The sequence below is a fragment of the Lissotriton helveticus genome, chromosome 6 (genome assembly GCF_964261635.1).
Source record: "Lissotriton helveticus chromosome 6, aLisHel1.1, whole genome shotgun sequence".
Taxonomy (NCBI): Eukaryota; Metazoa; Chordata; class Amphibia; order Caudata; family Salamandridae; genus Lissotriton; species Lissotriton helveticus.
The window spans coordinates 1,301,459,081-1,301,481,931 of NC_136067.1; positions in this window are offsets into that span (position 1 = coordinate 1,301,459,081).

Genomic DNA, 22,851 nt, shown 5'->3' on the forward strand with positions numbered 1-22,851 from the left:
CTAATAATTCTTCTTAAATATGGGATGGCAGGCATTTGTCTGCATTGGGACAGTGTGGGAGACCTCCCCTTAGCACTACACCAAAGGGCTCATTGGAAGTGCTAGCTAGTGCTTTTGTCTGTTCAACAGATTCTTTAACTATTACTTGAATAGCAGAGGCATAGTGGTTATGCTCTTATGTCCTCTCCACGAAGTCCTCCAGAGTAACCTTCTGCACCTAAAATGGCTAGAAATGGGCAATACACTTCCAGTGATCCCTGGGTATTGTGTATCTCTCCTTAAAATACAAGTAACCATTGTATCTTAAAAGTCGGTTTCCCCCTTATGACAGAACATAACCTACTGGGGCCACATTTTTTTCTGAATATTTTTCATATTGATAATCGGACTGTTTACACTTGTTTATTAGTTTTGTACCTTGTTTCTTTCCAAACATTTAGAAAAACAATTGATTTTGCTGCTGTTTTTTTAATTGATGCTTTGGCTGGTTTCCTGCATTTTCTTTTGTTTATTCTAAATATCTGTTCAAAAAACAAAATGTTAATACCTTCCAAATGTCTATTTATGTTTTTGCTGAAATTTAAAATATTTAGTTACTGTGAAGAAAATATTTTGCCAGAGTTCTGTCTGTCAGAGAAGTGTTACAATAATGCCTATGAAAGTACATTTTTTGAAAATATTTTTAGTCTTCCTTTTTTGTTAGGGAAAGATGCGCTATTTTTTAAAATGTAAACTATATCTAGTTTTATAATTTTTTTCTGGGTTGATTCTATGAAAATGTTCCTTGTTTAATAGCAATCGTGTGCCTTCCCTCACTCCTTTTTCCCTGGACTCTAGTGGTCACATTCTTTTACGTTTGTTTCTGTGTTGTTGACAAACTAAGACTGGATAAAAAATAATATTATGTTTCATTGTTGTATTTGTTAGTTGTTTTTGTAAATATATATCTAATGCAGTCATACAGATGGCACTGTGGAATGAGGATGATAGATCTTTTTGCCACTCATGTAGAGAACTCGATGTTGTCTGGACGAGTGACCACAAAGTGGTGTTCTCTTTGTTTTATAGGGGTATTATGTAAAACTGATTTTACAGTAAAAAAGTAACCTGTTTTTCTTGACAGAAACCTATTTTTCAACAGCCGTTTAAAATAAAAACATATATCCTTATTGTGAGTGTTTGTTTTGGTGCCAAATTATCTGGGATACCCTGGTAATTGTTTCTTAGAAGGATTTTTACTTTAACAAATATGCAAATGTAATGGGATTTATTTAGTATAGCATTTGACAATTTAAAACCTCATTTTAACTTATGCAATGTGAAAAATGCAATGCAATGTGAAGACGAGTTCTAGTAGTAGATTACAAGGAGACACGTTACAGTGTGATCAACAGACATGGACAGTAAACAAATTGATTTAACGTGCCGAGATGTAATCTACCATAATACTCATTTGGACTCATCAAGCCCAACAGTGATCTTGCTCATAGTCAGCTGGTAAAATCGCCCTCTGTAATAGTACGCCTACCCCCATTGATTGACATACAGACTAGCACAAACACATACATCTGATCCCTAATAAATCATTACAAAATCTATGTTACCAGGTGAAAACTGACACAGTGTATCCTAAGAATCTTCCTAGCAATGTTTAAAGCGTTACATTTTAAGAAGAGTGTACAATATAAGTTAGTTGTCTGATTAGGCCTAGAAAAGCATTACTGTGTCTAGTGAGTAAGATAGAAATCCTCTTTCCCTAATTTTTAGCACTGACATGCTATGATGTTAACGACATTTTCCAGCTTGATCTAGGACACCTGGGGCACATAAAAGGTTTAGTTTTGTAAAGTAATTACCCAGGCTTGAAGAACCAGGTAAAAGGTTTTCACGCATGCAGTCCTCCACTTTTACCATCTGCCAGAACTCTCCAGATACCTTGTCCTTTGTTTGCAGACCTAGAGTCAATCTGACTCCTGCTTTTTTTGTAATTTGCAATGCATGAATATATATGCTTACATCTTCTATTTAGAATATTAGCATAGTCAAAAGGTGAATTTATCAATGATCTTAGAAGACTACACTGATATTTTGTGGGTGTAACAATGACTAAACTTTCTAAAACAGGATAGGCGAAAATACATCTGACCACATAATTAACTTGGTCAGAAGCAATGTGGTCCTGGGGAGAGAGGCTCACAAGCATCCCCCTGGGGTCTTTGGATGTGTGGTGCACACCAGGAGCCAAGAGGTCCCTGCATTGTCCAATTTAAAGTGTGGGTGGGGCGTGGGTGACATTTGGTGGCTTCACTTGCTGGCCACTGTGGTCCTAGTATCATTTAGTAGCGTTTAGCATGCATTTTCATGCATTTTTGCTTTTTTTCGATTTATTTTGTTGGAGTTTGTTGAGAAGCAGGATTTAGTGCACATTTGATTTGGCTTATGATTAAGTGAGGGAAGCATTACAAACTCTCTGTGCAACTGGCAGAGAGGATTTAATACGCTCAAGCATATTAGCCCAAGCGGGGTGGGCGGAATTAGCGTAATCGCGTTACGCAAATCTCCACGAAACGGTAAAAAATCACTGCGAACACATAGAAATTCCGCGAACACGCGGAATTGCTTGTTCGCTATGCTTTTTATTACTGTTCGTAATCGCTGTTTGCATGCTTGGGGAGAAATATCTCGTGAACACACATTTGAGAACGCGAACAAGCAAAAAATTTTGCGAAGTCGCGTAACGCAGAATTTTGGGTAATTTCACGTTCTCCGCGTAACGCGAAATTACCCAATTTCTGCAAATTCCGTAACCGGAACGGAATTTACCGCCCAGGCCTACCAAGCTTGGGCAGGAATGGAGATGCCTAATGGGGAGGCTGCATGCGGGGTGACTGCCATGATATGAGCTTGCCCTCCTCCATGGGGTAGAGTAAAATGTAAATGTGTGCTTTCAGGGGGTGAGAGAGACAGTTTGCTAAGTGGGGTGGTAGACAAAACTATTTCCTTACAGGTGAGGCAGGTTTTAACTGGTACGCATTCTAGAGGTCGTGGGAGGGTTCGGTGAGCCTCAGCAGTTCTCCCCTGTCAAAGAGGAGCCACTTGTGGACCACAGTGCACTGCAAACACTTCTCATATGTGGGGCAGTCCCCAGGTGAAAAGAAGACAAGCGTTGTCAACACCCATAATAACAAGCACAGTTGAGGAGTTTAGCCATAAGGGGCAATAGAGAGCCATTTGGACAGCACAATGACACACGCAGCTTCAATCACTCCCCTGCATGTGGAGCTGGAGTGCAATAATTCCAGCCCTCATATAATGAGGAGAGGGGAAGAGAGTGCAAGAAGAGCCATTGGGATTAAGGATAAAGAATATGAGGCAACACAGGACATATATATGAGACAAGCAGCTGAACCAAGGGCACTGCTGAATTCTTTAATCAGAACAGGGGCAATTGACACGGCTATGAAAACGAAAAGTGAAAATATGCAACAAGGCACTGATTCCTCCCACCTCACATCAGGAGTGGCTGGTGTGAAGGCAAATTTCAGGTGTGAACTAGAGGACTATGGGGGTCATTTACCATCCAGGGCCGTCTTATGGAAAGTGCCCTGGGGGTGCAACGGGCATGTGTGCCCGTTTTGCACGCCCCTTGGGGCACTTTGATATAGTTAGCTCAGGGGCACATATCGAGGCAGCACTATCACCAGAGGGTGTTCCCTCATTTGCATGGGGGCATGGCCCTGTGGGAATGAGTTAATCCTTTTGCCTCTGTGCCCACGTCATAATTTAGACGCAGGCACAGAGGCAAAGAAGCAGTCAGGAGGTGCACTGATCGGACGTATACCGTCTCGGCTCCCAGTCCACGCGCCATTCCGGACCTACTACAGGCGTCTCTACAAGGTTCAGAGGACCATAAACAACTCATACACTGAAAGGAGCATGTAATGCACCTGCGGAGTACCCTCACTCACCCCAGCCACTGCTGGTACACCACTAATCAACCTTCCAGGGGGAACATTGACGCTGGCTAAAAATGGCGACCAAAGCCACGCCGCGATCTGAGAATACAAGCCTCTGATGCAGGTATGATTGCTGTCTGTAATCCCGGTGGCGCAACGGCTTATCACTGGTGAATTACACCCTCAGATGGGCTGGCGGCGAACTATACTGGAGAACGGCCACAGCAAGGAAGTTCTCCTCCGCAACTGCCTGACTTCAAAATAGCCGCCAAATTGTGCCTGAAGGAACTGGTCTGCAGTGGAGCTTGATCTACTAGGCCCGGAGCTTCTCAAAATATTCACAGCAGATGCTGAACCTGGCGGTGCGGTTTGCGGCCCCTCCTTGAATATCATAACGGGTCTGGCAGCGCCGGGCGGCTAATCCGGGGACCCCTACTGTTGCTTTGCCTCATCTCCTTGCATGGAATGGCAGCCGTACTGCCCCGCGCTGAGAAGCGCACATGCAGTGAAGACCGCTGCCTGTGAACCCCGTGGCTACTGACCGATTCAGGGACTGGTGAACCCATTCTGGCACCTGACCATGACCCCTGGAACTCCTCACGTGCTCCTCCTCCTGGATGTGCAGAGTGCAGACCACGACTCCTACCATACCTTGCCTGACACTTGGCAGTCCAGCTCTAAAACAGGGGTATCAGCTTACTTGGACACTGTGACACTGGACCAGCGAGTCAATCGAACTGAGAACACCACTGCTCTGACAGTGCCACTGCTTAACACTCTGCAATTCTCCTTCAAACCTTCTCTTCTCACGTGAATTTCTTCACCTTGATCCTTACGCCTCCCTGCTGCGCTCGACAGTCCTGCAGGGGTCATTACGGTCCCATCCATATGCCACCAAAGAAGATGACAAGCAAGACACCAAGCAAAGTATCGGACTTCTTCATATCCTCAGATAAACACCAAACACTGCAAGGAGACACTGGAACTGCAAATATGGCCCTCACGAAGGCGGACCTCCTAAATATGTTTAAGGACTTTCAAAACTGAACTCCGTAACGCCCTCAGCCAGGACATCAAATCCTCCATGGGCCAATTGTGGATGGACTTAATGGAACGTTTGACCTCCCTCCAACACGACATGGACTATGTGGGCACTAGAGTACTGGACCTGGAGGTGCAACATCAGGAACAAGAGTAACTTGGCACTGAACTGTGCAAGGATGTCTGCACTCTCCAGGATCAACTTCACCCGACACAGCTCAAGGCAGAGGACCTTGAAAATAGAGCTCGGAGGGAGAACATACTAATTAGGGACCTGGAGGAGGGCACGGAGGGGCCAGACCTGGAGTCCTTCATGGTGGGGCGTTTCGCGGAGATCCTAGCCCCTCAATCTCGTAAAATAAAACTCGACAGGGTCCATTGTGTGGGAAACCTGCAGAACGACGCGAGGAAGAGACTCCGCAACATACTGGTGAAATTCCACTCCTATAAAGTTAAGTAAGCAGTGCTCCAGGCGGCCAGGACAAAGGGATCTATCTTCTTCCAAGATCACTCTTGCGCTGTATACCAAGACTTAGCCCCGTCTACCCTGGCACGGAGACAGTTGCTTAGACCCATTACTCCTAAATTGCAAGATGATAAGATTAGATACAGATGGACCTAACCGTTTGGACTCAGCTTTGAATTCCGTAACAGACAACGTCACATCACCGACCTCAAGGAAGGCTTGGAACTTCTGGCCCTCACCTCCGAGGAAAATGGCTCCACACAAGAGAAAACAGGGGAGACTTCCCAAGACCCACCATCAACTTCTCCCTGGTCTGTAGGCTTTCGTAGGGGGCGCAAATGACATCTCGACGTTCACTGTATTGGAACTCTGTTATCTATCACCCATGTCAGTCCTGGGATTCACAACATACCGAACATTTATCGCAGAGGCCGGCATCATTAGGGGCAACCTGTGGAGATGGACAACACCCTGCTTTGGTCTGCACCCCTCCACTTCGGACCTCCTACCGCTTTTACTCACTGGGTACTTGGCCTTTTCTCAGGATGGGAGTCACCATGGACCACGATGCCTCTCTCTGTAAGCATAATGACTTTATTTTTCTCTCCAAAATTAGTTCGGCCTCGAAACTGGTGTCATAACCATAGGCTAGCCCTCACTATTTCCTGGAGGCCTACATCATGCCTTTTTTTTCCAGTACAGATTAACTGTATCTGTATCTTTAGGAAGTCTGGCTCAGTTCTAATGGCAATTCTTAAGGCCTCACAAAGATGCTTGTTTCTTTTTAATCTACCCTGAGTGGGCGTGGCCGGGGTCCTCGGACCTGCTGTCCCCCCTAATCTCTGAGGGGCCTTCATGACCCCTCAGCAGGGACCTAATAGTGATTGTTACATCACACTGTTATTCATGTTTGTTTTCAGTTATTCTGGGGTTGAGGGGTGGGATTGGGAGGGACATGGTGGCAGCTTTTTAACAGTTGGCTTTGCCAGGTTCTTTGAAAACAAGGTATTTACAATTGAAGTGAGATGGCGGCACGCATGCTTCTGGTGGCCCGAGGGGACGCGGGACATGGTGGAACGTGTGGGGCTATCAGGGACCTGTCGGTTTCTCCTCTAGCACGATGACACTTACCTTAGGAACCTGGAACGTTAAAGGTCTTAACTCCCCTCAAAAGAGCCAAAAGGTTTGGAAGTACATTGTTGATCACCATCTCGATATTGTGGCCTTAAAAGAGTCACAGTTAGCTAGAACTGAGGACACACGCCTTAGACACAAACACTATCCATTGATTTACAGGTCCTCAGCCCATAAGAAGCACAGAGGTGTGGCGATAATGTTCCATTCTTCCATACAGTTCCAACCCTTAGATTTCCATAATGATAAAGACGGACGCTGGGTTATGATCAAGGGTCGCCTGAGGGGAAAATTCTGCACTTTTGAGCGGGATACACCCCCAACACTGGTCAAACCGTTTTCTTCAAAACACTATTGGGGAAACTTCTAGATTTTGTAGAAGGGCCAATGGTAGTCATGGGTGACTTCAACCTGACCTGGCTGAAAGAGCTGGATAGCACACACCCACAACGTTCAGACACGGGCTCCTTTTCCATTGACACCCAACAGCGCATCCATGATATGGGATTGGTGGACGCCGGGCGTACTCTTTATCCACACACCCGGGACTACACTTTTCATTCTCATGTCCACCGCACGTATTCTCGACTGGAATATATCTTTGTTAGCCAATCCCATCTGGGTACACTTCAAGAGGCCAAACTATTTCCTCTTTCAATATCAGACCACAGCCTTCTTTCAATATGTCCGACTTGGAGCAGGAATGCTTCGACTGCTCCCAGGTAGTATTTCCCGACCTCGCTTATGCTGGACAAGGAATCCTGCACCAAACTCAGAGAAACCATCACTGAATTCTTTGATACTAACAAGCCAGAAGACACATCGGAGTATACCACATGGGACTCGTTTAAAGCAGTTTATCGGGGAAATGCATAGCCCTTAATTCAGCCCTAAACGCACAATGCACTAGAGAAAGGCAACAACTAGAGAAAGAGTTAGCTACCATTGAAAGCGTTCACAAACTGAATCCCACGTTGCACACCTTTCGCAATTTAACAGCGCTTCGGGGTAAACTCCGAGCCATTTATAACAATAGGGCAAAATTCACGCTTCTCAAACTACGTCATCTATCTTATTGCCAGGGTGATAAGATTGGTAAACAGCTTGCTAGGCAGTTGAAAGATAAACGAGAGAGGGAGTACATAGGATGTATTTTGGGACCATCTGGGGAGTTTACACATAGAGTTGAGGACAAAGCGGAAATCTTCGGCTCATTCTATAAACATCTTTACTAGACTCAGACGCCCAACGGGAATATCATTGGACACTTCAACTCCCTCAGGTTACTTCTGCATGGAACAAGTTTCTCACTGCCCCCATTACCCTAGACAACGTCAACGCTGCCATTAAAGGTCTTAAGCCCCACAGAGCCCCAGGACCCGACGGGTTCACCGCTCTCTTCTATAATACTTTTGCCCCTGACATCAGCCCCCACCTCACGTGACTCTTTATTAAGATGGCGGAAGAAGGCTCCATGTCTGAAGCCGTGATTTACGTTATACCCAAACCAGGGAAGGATACTAATCAATGCACCTCTTATCGGCCTATTGCCCTGCTAAGTCTCGATGTGAAACTGTATTCCTCCATTATAGCTAAACGACTGAACGACCTCATGCCTGACCTCATACATCCATATCAATCGAGATTTATTAAAGGTCGTCGGACACATGATAATACCCGCTGAATTATACACCTCATAGAGAAGGTCAACCGGCGTCAAATCCCCGCAGTACTGTTAGGGCTGGATGTTGAGAAATCCTTCGACAGGGAGACTGGACATTCCTATTCCACACACTTACAGCGTTCAGGTTTGCACCTCGATTCCTTACTATGCTCCGAACTAATTATATCCAACCTCGCTCCAAAGTGGCGGTCAATGGGGGTACAATCATCCTCCTTCTTCCACTCTAGAGGCACTAGACAGGGGTGTCCCCTTTCACCCCTACTTTTCACCCTTAGCATTGAGCCACTAGCAACGGCAATTAGAGTCAATCTTGAAATTAGGGGGATAACATTCACTGGAGACCCACATAAAATTTCCCTCTTCGCAGACGATGTCCTCCTGTCACTCTCCGACCCCGCTATGTTTTTTAAAATAAATTTAGGCAAATCATACATTCTCAATCTCACACTCTCGCCAGCGGACTCCCGCAGACTTCAATCTCTTACTCCTCTCCAATGGACCACTTCCTCTATACAATACTTCAGAGTTCGACTAACAAAGAAGGTGGAATTGCTCTATCCCACCAACTTCCCCCCATTCTTACTTGTATTCAAATTGAACTCACGAAGTGGAAACCGCTCTTTTTTATTATGGCTAGGCTGGATGCACGCTGTGAAAATGACACTACTTCCTAAGCTCCTTTATTTATTCCAGGCATTACCCATAGAACTGGAGAGAAACGTCTTTCAGCGGGTTAAAACTGTCGTGCCTGCAGCCGCCGTGTTTGGCAAAGACCCCAGGCACCGTTGGTTGGTAATATGGCCACGTAGGGAGAACACGCATGCGCAAAGAGCAGCGCATGCGTATAAGCTCTGGTGATGATATTTAGTACCGCTTCGGCGTCCGGGTCACGGTGGTGACGTTCTGTGGGCCACGTCGGGTTGCAGCTGTCGTCGGTTCTCATTCGGCGAGCTCTAAATCCCTCCAGTGTTAAGGTATTACGAACTTGGTTTGGCGTTGTGTAATTCTTGTTTGTGTTCACTGCTATTGTTGGCAGTGTCCTTTTTGTTACTTAGTTCATGTGAGTGGATGATTTGAATCCACGTAAGCCTTGTTCTATGGCTCCCTGGCATCCTTAAGGGAACCGTGGTGTATAGTCTAGTCTCCCTGCCTTTCATTGTTTTCTTCATTACTACAGTGTTATTACACTTAAGGAGTATTAGGCTTTCCACTATTCTTTATTTCGGGCTGCTAGGATCGTTATTTAGCCCAACTTTATTTTAGGTCCCCTCCATAACCTCCACACAGGTAATTCACAGAACATACAAACCTGCAGTTATTTTATTATAGATTCAACAGGGATAACAGATATATATATATATATATATATATTACCTCGCAGGGCATGCTCAGTATCTTCATTCCTGTACCGAAGCTATTCTTTTCTAACATACATACCTCCTCTAGAGAGAGAACAGGTACATTCATATAATTACCTTCCCATTCATTCATACAGGATACAGAGGCAACATACTAATATCTGTTCTTTATCTTAGTAGGAGACGGTTGACAGAGGTACGCTTGTTCCCGGGACTGACAGCCATCTTCACTGTGCAAGAGGACCCTGTGTTTCCCCTCCTTACCTTGTTTTGTTTCCCTTCTTTCCCCTCGCGGGCATCACCATTTGTTTCCAGTGTATAAATCCTGGCACATGGTGAACCGGTAAGGGGGAGTTGTGGACTGGGCTTCACCTCCGTGGTACTTCCGAGGCAACATCAGTATCCAGCATGACAAAAACCATGATCTTACAATTCATTTGGCAAGGGGGTCGAGCCGGCTTCTATTTCTCCTTACTGCATCGCTCCCGAACAGAGGGTGGAGTCGGACTCCCGGATATCCATCTATATTATACAGCTGCACAACTCAGGGTCCTGACTGAATGGTCAAAACTGGAGTCCGATAAGCACTGGTTACATATGGACCGCAGTGTGACAGGGAGGACTATATGGGACCTAGTTTGACGCCACAAAAAGGACAGACCTAAGAACACCTACATTAGCACTCCAGATGCACCACTGTAAAAGTTTGGGATTCAATCGCAGGTGATGATAGATGGACCTCTTTCCCCTCGCCATTCGCACCTCTCCACTTCAACCCCGCATTCCCCCCAGACCTACAAGAGGGACCTTTTGACGCTTGGAAGGAGGGAGGGTACCTTGCTTTGACGCACCTTTTCCATAATTTTGACCCCCTCATCTTTGACAACTGCAAGCGAGATTATGACCTAGGGAACACAGAAAGATATCACTACACCCAGTTAATGCTTTGGGCCCTTACACCGCAAGTGCGGGAGGCGGCCACCCGTCATCTTAAAAAATGTGAGGCCTCCCTCATCAAGGCCACTTCTATGAAAGGGGTGATCTCGTTTATCTATAGCTTCCTACTCACTACCACACTCTCCCCGCGCCCACGATATATGTCCTTGTGGGAAGGAATACTACAGCAAGGCATTTCAGGTGATGAATGGGTGCACCTATGGACCGACATCACAAGATTGAATCGCTACACAGAACTCCGGGAGGCTCACTTTAAGACCATGATGGACTGCTATCTCCACCCATCCAAGCTTAAGCAAATCTTCCCCGCCACCTCTGACAGATGCTGGAGAGGGTGCGGACTATTGGGGAACTTTCAACATATATGGTGGGATGTTCCGGCCATACGCCCCTTTTGGGAAGAAATTCTCGCACATATCAAAGACTTGCTAGGATACCCCATCCCAACCACCATGGCGGGTGTCCTTTCAGGGGTTTGTGACCCCAACTTGAACACCAGACTCGAGCAGACAAGTCCATCATGTGGCTCTGTATAGGAGCAGCGAAGGTTACCCTGGGAGCTGCTTGTACCGCTTTTGGCCGCCATAAGTGTGGCAGGGTATGCTCAGACGTGAGTCCCTTGCTCACTTTGCCACTGGATTCAGGCGGGCTGGGCTGAAGATGGCTGGAATACCAGAAACCGGTCCTCTGAAGCTTGTTTCCGGTCCAGGGAAGACATGGCTTGGCAGCTCGGGCTGGACTGTTCCCATGAGGCACAGGCTCAGACTGATTTGCATATAGCCATGTCTGAACTGGGGTGGCAGAGTGGGCTAAAGAACGGTGATGGATTAAACCCAGATCTTTTGACTGGGTGTGAGTGTTTGATTGATTCAGATGCTCCGTCCATCGCCACCCGCTTTTGTACCGCTTTTGGCCACCATAAGTGTGGGAGGGTATGCTCAGACGTGAGTCCCTTGCTCACTTTGCCACTGGATTCAGGCGGGCCGGGCTGATGACGGCTGGAATGCCAGAAACTGGTCCTCGGCAGCTTGTTTCCGGTCCAGGGAAGACATGGCTTGGCAGTTCGGGCTGGACTGTTCCCATGAGGCACAGGGTCAGACTGATTTGCATATAGCCATGTCTGAACTGGGGTGGCAGAGTGGGCTAAAGAACGGTGATGGATTAAACCCAGATCTTTTGACTGGGTGTGAGTGTTTGATTGATTCAGATGCTCCGTCCATCGCCACCCCCTTTTGTACCGCTTGGAAGAGAAAGGCAGCTCCACAAATCTCCCTTTAGCACTCTCGACTCTGGAGCCTGCTTAGTCTGGAATGTTTGTCAAATATTTTTAGGGACAACTATAAAAACTTTAAATTTAAATGGGGCCCCTTAGTTACCTTCTTCTCACTTGGCCTCCCATCGGCTGTTTGTACTTCCACCATCAGAGCCCTTCATCTCTTTCAATTTTTAGTCGACTCCCAGTATCATAAGTTAAATAACATGTATAGATGCTGCCGCCACCATTGTTGGGGAGGGGAGGAGGGACGGAGGGGGGGGCGGTTTCTTTCTCTTCTGTTCCAGTTGTTACCCAGTCAGGGACAGTTTTATTTGATTCTTGTTTCCTCCAAGTGGCACCTTCCGATTGGAGGAATCTAGAAAATTAGCATCGCAAAAAGAAGATGCGACACCTGCTTGATCTGTTTACTTGCACATAATGATTATAAGGATCCACCTTGAGCCCCGTTATTGTCAGAAGCTGTACCCTCCATTTCAGCAGACCAATGAGAACAGGGCCAGGCCCATGCTTGGTGTAATGTAGTCCTACCTCATTATTGTCCTGTTGAATTCTGAAACACCCCCTGCGAGGGGTAACATGCTGGTACTGATTTAAAATGTACTTTGGAAAACGTTTAATAAAAATATGTTTGACAAAAAAGGGCCGGCAGATTGCTGCCTGCCCAGTGAAACAGGAACCAGCTGCTTCAAAGACGCTCTGTATTTCATTTGCCCCCAGAGCAGCATGACTTCACTGCTGCCTCTGGGGTAGCACATTCAATATAATATGGCACACTCTCCTTGTTTGAACAGGGTGCACCTTTTGAAAGGTACGCCCGGTGTGAACAAAGAGAGTGTGCCATATTCTGTAATATGGTTCCAGGTGTACATGAGTGGGAGTAGCTAGGATTAGAATGGGGGAGATAGGCAGTGATGTCAATAGCAATGAATGGTGGGTCTCAGGCATTGCCAAGGAGGAATGGTTATGGATACTAACTGAGTGCAGGAACAGCAGAAGGGCACAGATTGAGACAACTGCTCTTCTAAGCAGGACCACAGTCCCCCTAGGTTGGATGGAATTGGCTGATAAAAGGGGCACATATCTGGGGGTGGAGGCCAGGAAGTTGGAGCCACACCCAGTCGGGTCTCTAGACAGCCTGTGACCACTTGTCTGGAGGGAGGGTGTGGTCTGCATTGGCTCTCCTGACATTTAGGGTGACAGCAAAGACCTACAGTGTAGGGCAGGATAAGATGAATGACTGGACTGTGTGCGATGGGCAAGGGGGCACAGGGAGATTCCGAGTGCAAGTAGTGGGGGGATTGGTAAAGAACAGGGGATGATGTTTTGGAGTTAGATTACGAAGAAGAGATGGAATCATTAGAAGAGGGTAAGATACCGAGTTGGAGCCAGGATAAAGATAATAACAGTATATCTACAGGTTCAAAGGGAACAGGATTGTGGAAAAGGGGGTTATTAAATTTTCTCAGTGTCATGTTTTATAGACCTCCAAAGGGTCAGCATCAGAAAACGAGAGGATGGGTTTTCGGCAGTGGAAGGAGATCAAAGTAGGCGGAGAAGCAGTCAAGGATGAGCGAAGTCAGACTTCTGCCAGGTGGGTGTCAATGGTGGTATACTTGGGGAGAAGTGCCAGAGGAGCAGAAGTTTAAAGCGGCGTTAAAATGCTCTATTGCGGTTGATGGGTGACATGGTGATGGACAAGAATTTTAGTGGTGGGGGTACAAAAGCACATATAGCAGTGGATACAGGGGATCTTAATATAGTTACACAGAAGCAGGCATCAAAATAAACTAAGAAACAACAGGTAGGAAATGGTGAGCTGAGCAGATTGTGGAAACAAATGCTGAGAAAAAAGTGGAGCATGTGAGGAAAGTTTCAGACTAGGATACTAGGACCCCAGACGTTTGGCTGATAACCTAACATCTGCTAAATTAATGCCCCATATTGTGCAAGATAAGCTTTTGAAAGAGGTTCAAGAAGGCAGAATGACAGGCCCTTTTTCTGATTGGCCAATGTAAAATCTGATGGTTTCACCTTAAGGCGTAGTGCGTACAAAACACGACGTGGAAATTTAGGATGATGGATCATCTCTCATGGCCAGAAAGGCAATCTGTAAATGATTTCATAGTCAGAGAGCATGTTATGGTTGGATTTGCATCAGTTCATGTGCTCAGCCTGATCAGGAGCTGTGGGCAAGTGTCTGAATTGGCTACGTGTGACATTGAATCAGCTTTTAGCAAATACCTGTGCATCTTTTGTATTTCAAACTCCTAGGTGTATTTTTGAAAGGGCATAAATTATTGTTTATAGAATGTGCGATTTCCTAGAAACTATTTCAGACATTTCAGTTGTTTTTGCAATTTTATTTATCTTCTAAACATGGTTACATATTACTGAGACAATTTCTTGTTTGCAGGACCCCCATTGTTTGGAGAATGTGGGACAGCCCAAGCTGCATTTAAAAGTATGACACAACTGCCGGGAGTGCATTTGGTAACTGAAAAAACAGAAGATCCTGATACCACACTTACTTTTTTGTGTATCGATATTCATACTATAGCAACTGAGGCACATTTGCAGGCCTCTAAGGTGAAAGAATTAGCTAAATTGCTTGCAGAAACAATTTTAGTAAAGAGGATGGAATTGAGGCAGGTGAAGAAACTATTCTGTCACCTTAACCTAACTTGCAGAATACTGAAGGTGGCATCTAGTGGGCTTTTAGACCCACGGGGGCAGATTGGGAGGTACTGCCCCATCTGCCCCCCAGGGGGGGCAGGAAGGATGTAATTTTTGTGGGGGAGGGGTTGGAGGCATGGGCATGCATGTTTTGGGCAGCCCCACTCTAATTCAAATTTGCCCCCCCAAAAAATCTGGCGTCTAGTGGGCTTTTTGCCGCCCCGGCGGGGCACATTAGGGGCTAATGCCCCCATCTGCCCACCAGGGGGGCTGAAAGTCCACTAGATGCCAGGGAGTTTTTTGGGCAAATTTTAATTAGGGTGGGGGTTGCCGAAAACGGGCATGCCAATGCCCCCACCCTAATAAAAAATTCCCCCCAAAATCCCTGGCATCTAGAAGGGCTTTTTGCCCTCCCGGGGGTCAGATTGGGGCCTACTGCCCAATCTGCATCCCAGGGGGGACAGAAAGGCTGCAATGTTTGCAGGGGAGGGGGTGGGGCATGGGCATGCATGTTTTGGGCAGCCCCCACCTTTATTCAAATTTGCCCCAAAAAATCCCTTGCGACTAGTGGGATTTGTGCCCCCCCCCGGCGGGGCACATTAGGGGCTAATGCCCCATATTCCCACCAGGGGGGCTGAAAGTCCACTAGACACCAGAAGTTTTTTGGCCAAATTTTAATTAGGCTGGGGGTTGCCGAAAACAGGCATGCCAATGCCCCCCCTAATAAAAAATTTCCCCAAAAAATCCCTGGCGTCTAGTGGGCTTTTTGCCCCCCGGGGGCAGATTGGGGGCTCCTGCCCCATCTGCTCCCCAGGGGGGACAGAAAGGCTGCAATTATTGCAGGGGAGGGGGTGGGGCTGCCCCACTCTAATTCAAATTTGCCGCAAAAAAAACCTGGCGTTTACAGGGCTTTTTGCCCCCCCCCGGTGGGGCATATTTGGGGTTAATGCCCCCATCTGCCCCCCGGGGGGGCTAAAAGTCCTCTAGACGCCAGGGATTTTGTTTCTCCAAATGTTAATCAAGGTGGGGACTGCCATAAACGGGCATGCCAATGCCCCCACCCTAATAAAAATGTTCCCTCAAAAATCCCTGGGGGGCAGAAAGCCTACTAGACACCAGGGATTTTTTGAGCAAATTTTACTTGCCAAAAACGGGCATGCCAATGCCCCCACCCTAATAAAAATGTGCACCAAAAAATCCCTGGCGTCTAGTGGGCTTTTTGCCCCCCGGGGGCCAGGAAGGCTGTAATTTTTGTGGGGGAAGGGGTGGGGGCATGGGCATGCCCGTTTTGAGCTGCACCACTCTAATTCAAATTTTCCCTAAAAAAACTGTTGTCTAGAAGGCTTTTTGCCCCCCTGGCTTGTTACCCCCATCTGCCCCCAGGGGGTCTGAAAGTCCCCTAGACACGAGGGAGTTTCTTTGGCAAGTTTTAATTAGGGTGGGGGCTGCCCAAAATGGGCATGCCAATGCCCCCACCCTAATTAAAATTTGCCCAAAAAATCCCTGGCATCTACTGGGCTTTTTGCCCCCCGGGGGGCAGAATGGGGGCTAATGCCCCCATATGCACCCCAGGGGGGTAGGAAAGCTGTCATTTTTGTGGGGGAGGGGTGGGGGCATGGGCATGTCTGTTTTGGGCATCCCCCACCCTAATTCACATTTGCCCCGAAATAACCCTGCGCCTAGTGGGCTTTTTACCCCCCCGGGGGGGCAAATTAGGGGCTGCTGCCCCATCTTCCCCCCAGGGGGGCAGAAAGGCTGTAATAGTGGCAGGGTGGGGGCATTGGCATGCCCATTTAGGGCAGCCCCACCCTAAATAAAAATTGTGCAAAAGAAAATCCCTAGCGTCAAGTGTGCTTTCTGCCCCCGGGGGGCAGATTGGGGGCTACTACCCGGGGGCAGAAAGACTGTCATTTTGTGGCCCGGGGTTGGGGGCATCGGCATGCCCGTTTTGGGCAGGCCCCACCCCATATAAATATCCCATAAACAAATCCCTGTTGTCTAGTGGGCTTTCTACCCCCCCCCCCCCGGGGAGGGCAGAAAGACTAATTATGCCAACATTTTTATGGAGGGAGCAAAGGCCCGCTTCCCCCTCCCTGGTGCCTGGTCCCTGGTGCCTAGTGGGAGGATCCCTCCTGGGGCAATCCTCAAGCAGCGATCCACTAGGGAGGGGTACCATTGGAAAGGGTTGATTCTCCCCTTTCCAACGATACCTCTCCTGCGTTTCTATATGCTCAGGGGGCTGAGATAGCCCCTGAGCACGTAGAAACTGAAACTGAAATGAGCCTCTTGACGTCAGCACGACGTGCGCACTGATCGTCATTTCAGGGAAACCAGGGGGGGGGGCTCGGGAGCTGGGGAAGCTCTTCCTCAGCTTCCGAGGCTTTAGGGGAGAAAAGGGAATCCGGTGCTGGGTGTCATGACGAGCTGGACTCGTCATGAGCACACGACCACTGTGTGCCTTGACGAATCCGGCTCGTCATGAGCACCCAAGGGGTTAAAGAGAAACACATGCCAGATGTGAACAGTAACATTGCAGATGCTTTGTCTTGTTCACAGTGGCATGGCAGGCGATGATCCTTTTAGAGGTCCGGGCTTTAGGAGACTGAGAATCATTGAGCTGGCTGAACAACTTTAGCCACCACCACTAGAAGATCAACCAAACAGGCATGGAAGGAGTCCATGATTGGGGAAGCTAAAAAAAGAAGCTTTTCCGAGAAAGAGTTGCATTACAGGTAACAGCACATGCTGTAATTTATTTTGCATTTGATTGATAAAGGTTTAGCCGAAGTGAATATCGCCAGTAAGTTAGCAAGTCTGGCATTTCATTGCAAAATGTTCTGGGGATATGAGCCTACTGTGGGGGAATTGGGCACGATAATTTTGCAAGGTTAGACAAGGGAACGAGGGAGAAGGCATATGGAGAGTGAGCTATTGTTGGCTGAGTTATTGATTTTGATTCTTCAGCATTGATTTTCCAGATGAAAGTTTGCTATTTAAATATGTATCTTGTGGTCATTTTTTGGGGTTTTCAGAGTTTCAAAATTGTTGGGTACCACCATTTTCCTTGGTATTATACATGTAAAAATGGAACCCAGAGGTCAATTCCGGTTTTTCTTCTTAGACAGACCTAAGATGATTCAGAGAGGTAAAGGTGGGGTAGTTTGTTTAAAAAGCAGTTCTGGATTGCTTTGTCCTTTGGAAGCATGGTTACTGTTTAAAGAGCAAGAAGGGTTCACTAATGGCACTCACTCTTTTTGCATTAGGGCTGCCCCTGAAGCCCACAGATTAGTTTTTGAGGTACAGGACATTATGCGTTTGGGGAGATGCAAATCAAATTATTGTTGGCGGTACACCCAATCCTTCCTCGCTAATTGCAATTTTGAGGTGACAAATAGAAGATGTTAATTTTTTGGCACCTCACTTATTAATATCTGGTTTTCCTCCTCATTAAAGTTGGACTTCCTCTTCCTTTTGCCCAGGGATGATGGCAAGTCTTCTGGGTTTGGATTGCTACCCTCCTGGCTCCCGAGGCTCCTTTCATGCCTCTCTGCATTGCTGTATAGATTGCATAGCTTTTTCAATGGCTCCCATGACGCAAAGACCTCTTAAATGATGCCATGCTGATTTGCAGCACGTATGGGTGCTTTATGACTCTCAAATTAACTTTGCATCACATAGGTAGTTCTTGCCTTTTTGAAACTGTTGCATTGGAATTCTTGACGCATCTTTGGTCCTTGTGCCATGGTGCACCTTCCCATACAGAAGTTGCATCCATGGAGCTTAATCAATCAATTAATCAGGGAGATTAAAGCGTGCTACTCACCCGAGAGGGTCTTAAGGCGTGGGAAGGGGCAGCTCTGGATCAGCTGAAGAGCCAGGTCCTGAGGCTCTTCCTGAAGGTGTGCAGAGTAGGGGAGCATCTGATGCTGACTGGGAGCTCGTTCCAGGCTTTAACTGTGATGTAGGAGAAGGCTCTTCCACTCGCTCTGATTCTGCCGATGCACTGGGTTTCTGCCAGGGCGAGGTCTGTGGAACATTGGTCCCTTTTGGGTGAATGGAAGGAGACTCTTTTGTTGAGGTATTTGGGCCCACTGTTGTGGAAGGATTTATTGGTGTGGGTGAGTAGCTTTAAGGTTACTCTAAGGTTACTTTAAGGTTACTCTCTTCTCGACGGGGGAGCCAGGTGTTGGGTGATGTACTCATGCCATGGGATGCCAAGGACAAGTCTGGCTGCGTGTTCTGGATGATCTGAAGTTTGCGTAGCAGGGATTTGTTTATTTCAGCATATAGGGCATTTCCTTAGTCAAGTCTGCTTGTTATGAGTGTGTGGGAGATGGTCTTTCTGGGTTCTGGGGGATCCACTTGAAGGTCTTGCGGAGGGTGTTGAAGCAGGTGGAGATGACCGCGTTCATCTGACAGGTCATGATGAGGGAGGAGTTGAGTATGATGCCGAGGTTTTGGGTGCGTCCCGTCAGGGTAGGGGGTGCGGAGGGCCACCAGGAGTTGTCCTACATGGAAGGGGAGGGTCCAAGGACTAGGACTTCTGTTTTCACAGACTTGAGTTTCAGACAGCTGGTGCTCATCCAAGCTGCAACATCGTTCATTCTTTCTTAGAAGCTGTCTGGTGATTTCAGGGTCCTTTGTGAGGGAAATTATGAACTGGGTGTCGTCGGCGTAGGATACAATGCTGAGTCCATGCTGTCTGATGATGCTGGCAAGGGAGGCAATGTAGATGTTGAAGAGCGTGGGACTGAGCGATGATCTTTGCGGTACTCCACAGTTTAGCTGAAAAAAACACATTTTCCACAAATTTTTGTGTGGAATCACTGTGCCGTCAAAAATGTCCTACCCCACAGCATTCTCCTTAGTGTCCCGAGTAAAATGACACCTCACTTGTGTGGGAGTCCAATGCACAACTGGCTAAAAACTAAGTATGGGCCAAAAATCCATTCCGCTCGTGAAATTTGTGGATTTTCGGCAATTTCGCGATCCGCGAATCTCGCGAAATTGCTGAAAAATTCGCACATACGGTCGCGGGTGGATTTTCTTTTTTTTTTATGGCCAGCTCACTCAAGGGACCAAAGTTACAGGCACACACGGTCACTGGAGGCAAATCTTCTTGCCCTTTACGCAGCTGCAATGTAGGAAAAGCACTATACATTTACCCAACGAGGTAGCACTTACTGATTAGCCAGTAGAAAGTACTCCAGTTGAGTAGAGGTATTGCACAAAACGGTGGCATCTTCGTGGATAAAATATGCAGGGCAGGATTCATTCTGGCACAAGGCTCCTGTCACAACAATTAAACCTCAACAGGAAGCACTTACAGATTATCAGGGGCCCGAGTTCAAGCGCAAATTCTGTAACGTTTTAATCATCCCAAAACATTAGTGAGCACGGTCGAGGCTGGGCAAGTGTGCTTTATCCCCGTCTCTGCCGTCGAAAATTAGCTGTAATACTTCAGGGAGCTCTTTTCATCCATGAGTTTCTTGAGCATGATCCCCGTGTAATTCCTGTCACCAGGAGGCTGCTTTCTCCTCATATGATGCCCTGCTCGTTCTCTGACCCACACAAGAGGCATGTGAACACGCATCGAAGCCCCGTCCATTTGGCCCCACACACCACACACTAGCGGTAGGAAACGTCTTCCCGCCCTTTCCCAACTATGATGGACAGCTCACTCAAGGGACCTCGGCGCCTTTTGGCACGGTGGGAAAGTTACAGGCACACATGGTCACTGGAGACAAATCTTCTGGCCCTTTACGCAGCTGCAGTGTAGGAAAAGCACTAGACATTTACCCAACGAGGTAGCACTTACTGATTAGCCAGTAGAAAGTACTCCAGTTGAGTAGAGGTATTGCACAAAACTGTGGCATCTTCGTGGATAAAATATGCAGGGCAGGATTCATTCTGGTACGAGGCTCCTGTCACAACAATTAAACCTCAACAGGAAGCACTTACAGATTATCAGGTGCCCGAGTTGAAGCGCAAATTCTGTAACGTTTTAATCAGCCCAAAACATTAGTGAGCACAGTCGAGGCTGGGCAAGTGTGCTTTATCCCCGTCTATGCCGTCGAAAATTAGCTGTAATACTTCGGGGAGGTCTTTGCATCCATGAGTTTCTCGAGCGTGATCCCCGTGCAATTCCTGTCACCAGTAGGCTGCTTTCTCCTCATATGATGCCCTGCTCTCTCTCTGACCCTTTATACACAAGAGGAATGTGAACACGCATAGAAGCCTCGCCCGTTTGGCCCCGCACACCAGGAAACAGTCTTTTTTGGGCAAATCTACGAGTCTGCGAATTTTTTCGCGAACTCGCATATTTTTTTGCCGATTTCACGCGAATTTGCGGATCACAGATCCGCAAAATTCGCCCATACTTACTAAAAACATTTTCAAAAAATGTAGTGCTTACATTTCTCTGTGCTTTACCCTTGATCCCTATGTTTTGGGCTCTTCCCAGTCGCAAGCCCTTGCCCTACTCACAGAAGTGAGGTATCATTTTACTCGGGAGACTGAGGGGAACGCTGTGGGGTAAGACATTTGTGCCTGCACGGTGAGTCCAACCAAAAATATGTGGAAAATGTGTTTATTTCCTGCTAAATTTGAGGTTTGCAGGGCATTTTGGGTAGGAAAACGTTGGGGGATCCATGCAAGCCATACCTCGCTGGACTCCCCCGGGTGTCTAGTTTTCAGAAATGTATGGGTTTGGTAGGTTTCCCTAGATGGCTGCCGAGCCCGGGCCAGAAACACAGGTGAAACCCCTTGCCAGGTTGTTTTGTGATAGGTCATTTTGATGTCTCCTCAATACGTTTTGGGCCCTTGCCTGTCGTAGGTACTTGACCCACCCAGGCAAGTGAGGTATCATTTTTATAGGGAGACCTGAGAGAAATCTGGGTGGTAGGAAATTTGTGGATCCACGAATATTCCAGAACATTCCCACACAGAAATGCGGAAAAAAATAGATTTTTTCATCAAAATATGAGGTTTGCCGTGGATTCTGTGTAGGGAAACTTTGGGGGATCCAAGCAAGCCATACCTCCCTGGACTCCGTGACTCTAGTTTTCAGAAATGTGTGGGTTTGGCAGGTTTCCTAGATGGCTGCCGACCCTGAGACCAAAAATGCAGATGCCCCTATGTATCCGAAAATGACCTGGTTTTTCAAGGGCGATCACATGAGTTTTTGAAAATGTGAAGGTTTGGTAGTTTCTCAAGATGGCCGCCAAGCCCGGGGCCAAAAATACAGGTGACTCCCCTTGCACAACAAGGTTGTTTTGTGATAGGTGATGTTGATGCCTCCTCACTACGTTTTAGACCCTTGCCTGTCACGGGTACTTAACCCTCCCAAGCAGGTGAGGTACCAATTTTTATCAGGAGACCTGGAGGAATGCTGGGTGGTAGGAAATGTGTGGATCCATAGAGATTACAGAACTTTCCGACATAGAAATTTGAGAAAAATGTGATTTTTTCCAGCAAAATTTTAGGTTTGCTGGGGATTCTGGGTAGGAAAATGTTGGGGATTCCATGCAAGCCATACTTCGTTGGACCTCCCCGGGTGTCTAGCTTTCAGAAATGTGTGAGTTTGGTAGTTTCCCAAGATGGCCGCCGAGCCCGGTGCCAAAAACCCAGGTTACCCTCCTTGCAAAACCAGGTTGTGTTGTGATAGGTAATTTGTCTCCTCAATAAGTTTTGGGTCCTTTCCTGTCATGTGTACTACCCACGATAGTGAGGTACCATTTTTATCAGGCGACCTGGGGGACTGCTGGGTGGTAGGACATTTGTGTATCCATGCAGATTCCTGAACTTTCCCACACAGATATTTGAGAAAAATTTGATTTTTTCAGCTAAATTTCAGGTTTGCTGGGGATTCTGGGTAGGAAAACTTTGGAGGGGTCCACGCAAACCATACCTCGCTGGACTCTCCCGGATTGTTAGTTTTCAGAAATGTGTGGGTTTGGTAGGTTTTCCAAGATGGCTGCCGAGCCTGGTGCCAAAGCTCATGAGACTCCCTTGCAAAACCAGGTTGTTTTTGTGATAGGTAATTTTGATGTCCCCTCAATAAATTTTGGGCCCTTGCCTGCTTTGGGTACTTGACCACGTTACCATTCTGGTCAGCCACCATCCCGAACACTGGGGAAAAAAATTCCCGGTGCCTTGTGGGATTCGCGCCCCAAGGGGGGCAGATAAGGGGCTATTGTCCCATCTGTCTCCCGGGGGGGGGGGGGGGTGAAAGGACTGTATCATTTGTGTAGGGGCATTGGCATGCCCATTAAGGGCAGCCCCCACCCCAATGTGTATATATAAAA